Raw genomic sequence first — 8645 nt, forward strand, 5'->3', positions numbered from 1 at the left:
CGTCGCCGGCGCACGCCTCCCCGTCCGAGCCGGCCGCCGCCGCCTCGCCGTCCCCGGCGCCGCGACGCGCCGCCCGCCTCCACGCCGGCGCCGCCCCGGCAACCGCCGCCCCGCCCTCCGGTCCCCTCGTCGCCGGCCACTGCCTCCTTCCCCGTCGTCGCCGGTGAACAGTACCGCCGCCGCCTCGGCTTCCGCGCCGTGATCCCGATCTGGATCCGGTCGCGTGAACAGTAAACCCTAACCCCGATTTTTTTTGCTAAGTCCTGAAATTTTGATCCATGTTGCTCTGTTCGAGGTCCCGTAACTTTGCAACCGTAGCTCCGTTTTGGGCGTATGATATATCAAAATCTTCGTATCAACATGTACATAATTTCATTACATTGCATCATTTGCATTTGAGGTCATCTTGATACCCTAAATGCTGTTAGAAGGAGGCTTCGTGAGTTAAATTGCAGATCCGTTAGTTCATCATGCACTTTTGTCATTTTTGCTATGTTTAATCCGTGCATGATATGCCTGTGCCCCTTTGGGATGTATTGTGAAGCATTTTGTCTTCTTTCCAGAGGTGCCACCCATGCATTTTTAGGATGTGTGTGTTGTCTTGTGCAAGCTTGCGAAGAGAGGTACCTGAGATTGCAGATTTCAGGGACTTAGTGATTTTCGCTAAGTCTGGGATATTTTAGTTCATGATGCGATATGTCCAGCTTGTTTCCTAGTGATCCGTGCCTCTTTTGAGGATGATCAGTAAGGGAGTTTTGATATTTATGTCATGCTCTATCCATCCATGTCTTTGTTGGCATTTGTGGAGTGCTCTAGGTTGACTCATTCGAGCTCAACTTTTGCTTCGTTGTTAATCTGGGCAGATCGTCAACTTGTTTGTGATTTCGCCGATGCTACCGTTAGTGTTCCATGCATGCTATGCCTTCGTTCTTGCCATGTGTAGCTAGAACTTTGTGCCTTCTTGCTGGTTATATGCTTTCCTTTCCATGACTTGCACCGTAGTGAGTGCATCGAGCTCGTTTACATGCCTTCGTGAGTTAAATTTCAGCATGTCTCAGTTTTCACTAAGTCTGAAAACTGATTGTGTTCGAGCGATGTTCGTGAGCTCGGTAGAGTATTTTGTGAACCCTTTTGGCCCCAGGTCACTTTGGGTGTTTTATTAAGCTTGTTGAGTAGCTCCATGCCATGTTCTTACTTGTCATGTTCAGGTTTTCTATCATGTTGTTTTGCTGCTCCGAAGAGAGCATCGTGATCTGAAATTTCAGACTAGTGCTAATTTCACTAAGTCTGAGATCTGTTTTGCATTTGCGTTTTAGCCATGCTTGTTTGAACCTCTTAATGGATGAATTTGCCTATGGCTCAGTGCTAGTGTTTTGTCAACCATCTTGTGTACTTCACTGCCATGTATTTTGTTTTCATGTTTGGTGGCTGTAGCATGTTCATTTCGTTGCATTTAGATGCCTACTTGCTGTAAATCGCAGACCGGTGTCATATCTTAAAACGCTTGCCATTTCTAAACCGTAACTCCGATTCCAATGATCTTTACATCGTTTTCAAGCGATTTCATCCCCTCTATCCAGTGGCACACTTGGTTTTCCAAGTTGATGCCAGGTTCATGCATTTCCTGTCATATCTTGCATTTTGCATCCCGCATCGCATCCCGCATAGCATATCGTCATTTCATCATATTGCTTGGTCTTGCCCGTGGTTGATTGTATCCTTGTTGCTCGTTTGTCTTGTTGGGTAGAGCCGGGAGACGAGTTCACTACCGAGGAGCCCGTTGAGTTTGCTTGTGAGGATCCAGTCAACTCTGACAACTGTGCAGGCAAGATGATCATACCCTCGAAATCACTACTATCTTTGCTATGCTAGTTTGCTCGCTCTTTTGCTTTGCCACTGCTACGATGCCTACCTTTTGCTTGTCAGCCTCCCAATTGCCATGTTGAACCCCTAACCCACCATTGTCCTAGCAAACCGTTGATTGGCTATGTTACCGCTTTGCTCAGCCCTTCTTATAGCGTTGTTAGTTGCAGGTGAAGATTGGAGCCGTTCCTTGTTGGAACATTTATATTCTTGTTGGGATATCATTATATTGCTATGTTATCTTAATGCATCTATATACTTGGTAAAGGGTGGAAGGCTCGGCCTCTCGCCTGGTGTTTTGTTCCACTCTTGCCGCCCTAGTTTTCGTTATATCGGTGTTATGTTCCCGGATTGTGCGTCCCTTACGCGGTTGGGCTATAATGGGAACCCCTTGATAGTTCGCCTTGATTAAAGCTTTTCCAGCAATGCCCAACATTGGTTTTACCATTTGCCACCTAGCCTCTTTTTCCCTTGGGTTTCCGGAGCCCAAAGGTCATCTTATTTTAACCCCCCCCCCCGGGCCAGTGCTCCTCTGAGTGTTGGTCCGAACCAGGCAGCCTGCGGGGCCACCTCGGGGAAACTTGAGGTTTGGTTTTACTCGTAGCTTGACCTATCCGAGCGTGCCCTGAGAAAGAGATATGTGCAGCTCCTATCGGGATTTGTCGGCACATTCGGGCGGTGTTGCTGGACTTGTTTTAACCTGTCGAATCATCTTGTTGTACCGAGATACCGAGTCTGATCGGTGTGTCTTGGGTGGAGGTCTATTCCTTCGTTGACCGTGAGAGCTTGTTATGAGCTAAGTTGGGACCCCCTGCAGGGATTGATCTTTCGAAAGCCGTGCCCGCGGTTATGGGCAGATGGGAATTTGTTAACGTCCGGTTGTAGATGACTTGAACTAAACTTAATTAAAATAAATCAACCGTGTGTGTTACCGTGATGGCCCCTTCTCGGCGGAGTCCGGGAAGTGGACACGGTGTTGGAGTTATGCTTGCGCAGGATGTTCCTTTAGCTTCTCGCTCGTGCTTCGCCTTCTCTTCTCGCTCTCTTTTGCGTATAAGTTAGCCACCACATATGCTAGTCGCTGCTGCAGCTCCACTTATATTTGCCTTATCCATCCCTATGAGCTTAAATAGTCTTGATCGCGTGGGTGTGAGATTGCTGAGTCCCTGTGGCTCACAGATACTACAACTCCAGATGCAGGTCCAGGTGATTCCACTCCAGTTGACGATTACGAGCTCAAGTGGGAGTTCGACGAGGACTCTCAGCGATACTACGTGTCCTTTCCAGATGATCAGTAGTGGTGCCTAGTTGGGGTTATCGATTCAGGACCTTGTCGCATGTTGGGTTCTTTTCCATTTTGGCGCCGTAGTCGGGCCATGAGTGTTTGTTTGATGGATGTTATTTATGTACTCTGATGTGACGTGGCGAGTGTAAGCCAACTATGTTATCTCCCCCTTTTATTATATATTACATGGGATGTTGTAATGATTGCCTGACTTGCGACATTGCTTTCAATGCGGTTATGCCTCTAAGTCGTGCCTCGACACGTGGGAGCTATAGCCGCATCGAGGGCGCTACAAGTTGGTATTCAGAGCCTTCCCCGACCTTAGGAGCCCCATTGCTTGATCGTTTTTAGCAGCCGAGTCGTGTCTAGAAAAATGTTTTGAGTCCTTAGGAATTATATATCGGAGAGCTTAGGAATTCTTTTTACTTCCCAGTCTCCTCATCGCTCTGGTAAGGCATCCTAGCGTAGAGTTTTGACTCTTCTCTTCTCAAATTTCACTAAATTTTTTTTTAGGATCACGCGAGTATCTTGGTTTTGTTCCGATGGTTTTGTGACGAGAACATTGTTCTTGGTGCCTCCTGTCTTTAGGGGTTGTGGCAGTGTCCCGGGGAGTTGAGCTCCGAGGTGTTGTCATCACAATTTTATCGTTGCAATTCTGGTATACTTGAGATATGTTCGCCGACATCGAAAATCTCTTTTATGCAGTTCGTTGGTGAGATAACCTCGACGCCACCCAGTACTGGGGCGGGAGTTCGGGAGTATCGCCATAACTTGTATAACGGATGCTTTCGAAGGTTGAGGTAGATGGTTTCCGAAGTTTTCCTGGTTATGTGTTGAAGGATGGATACAGCTGGATGTAGGATTTGCTAGTTTGGGTGAGATATTGTGCTTCCCCTGTATCCCCAACACCTGATTGCATAACCGGAAAGGTTCGGGAGTTTCATAGGTGGGAATTCTAGTAGCTCTAGTTCTTCTTCCACGGATATTGGTTTGAGATTGGAATTTCTTACCGATTATTCGTTCTTGATCCGTACCTTGTTGAATTATTTCTCTTCCTTAATTCTTCGTGGCTTCTCAATTTATGGATATGTGACCATTTGAAGAGGAATGCATTCGTTCATTTTGTTCGGATGTGAAGACTATATGTTGCAATTTTCATTCCGTTGGATTCAGCTTCTATATTGTTGTTTACCTATGTGCTAATGGTGGTCAACCTCTTCAGGATGGCTCCTCCAACGCGCACGACTCCGAATCCTGATCCACCTCCGCCTCCGCCTCCTCCGGAAGCATGGCAAGCTGTGATGGCCGCTACTAATGCAAACACACAGTTGATCATGCAAATCCTTCAAGAGCGCAATCAAGGCAGTCAAGGGAATCAAGGCCACAATCAGCACCACTTTGCTACTCTGAACCAGTTCCTTGCTAATGGCCCAAAGACGTTCAGCGGTTGTGTTGAGGCTACCGATGCTGACGATTGGCTAGTGGATCTGGGCAAGCATTTTGAATGTAGCAACGTCAGGCCTGAAGATTTCGTCAAGTTCGCTTCTTTCCAGCTCAAAGATCAGGCTGCAGAGTGGTTCCAGCAGTACAAGGATTCCAGAGGTGGACGTGTTATCACTTGGGACGATTTCCGTCAAGATTTCCGCGCTCATCACATCCCTCAAAGTGTGGTTGAGAGTAAGCGTCAGGAATTCCGCAATCTGAAGCAAGGCTCTTTGTCTGTCTATGACTACAACAAGTTGTTCCAGAAGCTCGCCCGTTTTGCCAAGCAGGATGTTCCTGATGAGAAGAGCATGATCTATCAGTTCAGGGGTGGTCTTCGTGAGGAAATTCAGCTCGCTCTTGTTCTCTTTGAGCCGTTGAGATACGATGAGTTCTACAACATGGCACTGAAGCAAGAAGCTGCTCAGATGAGATGTGATGCTTCCAGGAAGCGTGCCAGAGATGTTACTCCTTCTTCCTCTACTCAAGTGGTCAAGCAGCAGAAGTTTTAGCTTCCTCCTCCTCTGTTTCGTCAGCCGTATCAGCAGAAGAGCAAAGGTGGCAGTGGTTTCTCCCACCCACCCAACCCAGGCTTTCAGAACAAGTCCTCGTCTCAAGCGCCAAGATCGAGTGCTCCGTATCACCGTCCGCTTTCAGAGGTCACGTGCAACAAGTGCCAACAGAAGGGTCACTATGCCAACAAGTGTACCAACCAGAGGCGTCTTCCTCCTCCTCCTCCTGTCAGATCGGCAAGTACAACTGTGGTCAAGCATAATCCGAAGTACGCCAAGGTCAATTTGATGAATGCAGCCCAGGCAGAGGACTCGTCAGATGTGATCATGGGTAACCTTCCTATTAATGATATTCCTGCAAAAGTTCTTTTTGACACGGGTGCATCACATTGTTTCATGTCAAAGCCATTTTTTACCAAGCATGAGTTCGTTTCTTCTCATTTGGGTAAACATATGGATATCATTTCTCCTGGCAAACGTTTGAGCGCAAGTCTGGAGGTGCCAGATGTCGCTATCACGATGGGCGATTTCAAGTTTCTTGCTTCTCCTATGGTTCTTGGTAACTCGGATATCGATCTTATTCTCGGGATGGACTGGCTCTCTAAGCATAAAGCTCAGCTTGATTGTGCAGCCAGGCAGATTCAACTGACTCATTCGTCTGAGGATGTCATTGTCTTTGCCGCTCGGGATAATTCCATCCGGTTGTTTTCTCTCAATGAGAAGGGTGAATTGGATGCTATTTCGCAGATTCCTGTCGTTTGCGAATATCAAGACGTCTTTCCAGAAGAACTTCCAGGGATGCCTCCAAACCGGCCGGTTGAATTTGTTATTGAACTTGAGCCCGGTACGGAACCTGTGTGCAAACGTCCCTACAAGCTCGGCCCCGAAGAGTTGAAGGAGTTGAAGAAACAACTCGATGAGCAAGAAAGATTGGGTCTCATTCGGCCTAGTACTTCTCCGTGGGGTTGTGGTGTTCTTTTTGTGAAGAAGAAGGATGGATCGAGTCGACTTTGTGTTGATTACCGTCCAGTAAACAAGAAGACCATCAAGAACAAATACCCACTTCCCAACATCAATGAGCTGTTCGAACAACTCAAGGGTGCTCAAGTATTCTCCAAGCTTGATCTCCGTATGGGTTATCATCAGATTCGTATTCGTGAGCAAGATATTCCCAAGACGGCGTTCAGGACAAGTTTTGGTTCATATGAATACACCGTCATGTCTTTTGGCCTCGCCAACGCTCCTCCGACGTTCTCTCGCATCATGAACTTCATCTTCAACCCCTACACCAATGAATTCGTTTTGGTCTATCTCAACGACATTCTGGTTTTCTCGAAGAACAAGGAAGATCATGCCAAGCACTTGCGTTTGGTTCTTGACAAGCTCAGGGAACATCAGTTCTACGCCAAGTTCTCCAAGTGTGAATTTTGGCTCGATGAGGTTCTTTATCTTGGTCATATCATCTCTGCCAAGGGCATTTCCGTGAATCCTGAGAAGGTGTCCGCAATTGTGAATTGGGAACCTCCTCAGAACGTGAAGCAACTCCGCGGTTTCCTCGGTCTCGCAAGCTATTGCAGAAGATTCGTTGAAAACTTTTCTAAGATCGCCAAGCCTCTCTCAAATCTTCTTCAGAAGCACGTCAAGTACGTTTGGTCTCCGGAGTGTGATATTGCTTTCAACTCTTTGAAAGAGAAATTGGTCACTGCTCCAGTTCTGACTCCACCTGATGAAACCAAGCCGTACAAGGTCTTTTGTGATGCCTCTCTCCAAGGTCTCGGTGCTGTACTGATGCAAGAGAAGAAAGTTGTTGCTTATACCTCTCGCCAGTTGAAACCTAATGAGAAGAACTACCCCACTCATGATCTCGAGTTGGCAGCAGTTGTACACGCTTTGTTGACTTGGAGACATCTTCTATTGGGAAGGAAAGTGGATATTTTCACTGATCACAAGAGTCTCAAGTACATCTTCACTCAGCCTAATCTCAACCTCAGGCAGACTCGATGGGTCGAAATGATTCAAGAGTACAATCCGAGTATCGAGTATACTCCAGGCAAGGCTAATGTGATTGCTGACGCTTTGAGCAGAAAAGCATATTGCAACAGTCTGATTCTCAAGCCTTATCAACCCGAGCTTTGTGAAGCTTTCCGCAAACTTAATCTGCAAGTTGTTCCTCAAGGTTTCCTCGCCAACCTTCAAGTCTCTCCTACCTTAGAAGACCAGATTCGCCAAGCCCAACTTCTTGACGCTATGGTGAAGAAGGTGAAGATTGGTATTGCTAAGAGTCAGTCCAAGTACAAGTGCTTCCGACTTGATGACAAGGACGCTCTCTTCTTCGAGGATCGAATTGTTGTGCCCAAAGGTGAACTTCGTAAGGTGATCATGAACGAGGCTCACAACTCTCTCCTCCCCATCCACCCTGGTAGTACGAAGATGTATCAGGACCTCAAGCAAGCTTATTGGTGGACTCGAATGAAGCGCGAGATCGCTCAATTCGTGAATGAATGTGATGTCTGTAGAAGAGTGAAGGCAGAACACCAAAGGCCAGCTGGTCTCCTCCAACCTCTTGCCATTCCAGAATGGAAGTTTGACCACATTGAAATGGACTTCGTGACTGGGTTTCCAAAGTCCAAGCGTGGCAATGATGCTATATTTGTCGTCATCGACAAGCTCACCAAAGTGGCTCACTTTCTGCCTATCAAAGAGTCAATCACTGCAGCTCAATTGGCGGAACTCTATACCTCTCGCATTGTCTCTCTGCACGGTATTCCTCAAATGATATCTTCAGACCGTGGCAGCATCTTTACCTCCAAGTTTTGGGATTCTTTTCAGAAGGCCATGGGCACCAACATCCACTTCAGCACAGCTTTCCATCCTCAAACAAGCGGTCAAGTCGAGCGTGTCAACCAAATTCTTGAAGATATGCTCAGGGCTTGTGTGATCTCCTTCGGCATGAAGTGGGAGGACTGTCTTCCTTATGCTGAATTCTCATACAACAACAGCTTTCAAGCAAGTTCGGGCAAGGCCCCCTTTGAAATTCTGTATGGCAGGAAGTGCCGTACCCCTCTCAACTGGTCTGAAACCGGTGAACGTCAGCTGCTGGGTAATGACTTAATCACAGAAGCAGAAGAAATGTGCAAAGTCATTCGTGATAACCTCAAAGCAGCCCAGTCCCGCCAGAAGTGCTACTATGATAGTAAGCACCGTGAATTAGCTTTCGAGATCGGAGATCATGTTTACCTCCGCGTCTCTCCCATGAAAGGTACTCGTCGCTTCGGTATCAAAGGGAAACTTGCCCCTAGATACGTGGGACCTTTCAAGATTGTCAGCAAGAGAGGCGACCTCGCCTATCAACTCGAGCTTCCTTCAAACTTTGCAAATGTTCATGATGTGTTCCATGTCTCTCAGCTTCGAAAGTGCTTCAAGACTCCTGACCGCACCGTCAACTTCGAGGACATTGAGCTCCAAGAAGATCTCTCCTATCGTGAGCACCCAGTTGCTATTCT

Source organism: Triticum dicoccoides, chromosome 2A, assembly GCF_002162155.2.
Source record: "Triticum dicoccoides isolate Atlit2015 ecotype Zavitan chromosome 2A, WEW_v2.0, whole genome shotgun sequence".
NCBI classification, from domain to species: Eukaryota; Viridiplantae; Streptophyta; class Magnoliopsida; order Poales; family Poaceae; genus Triticum; species Triticum dicoccoides.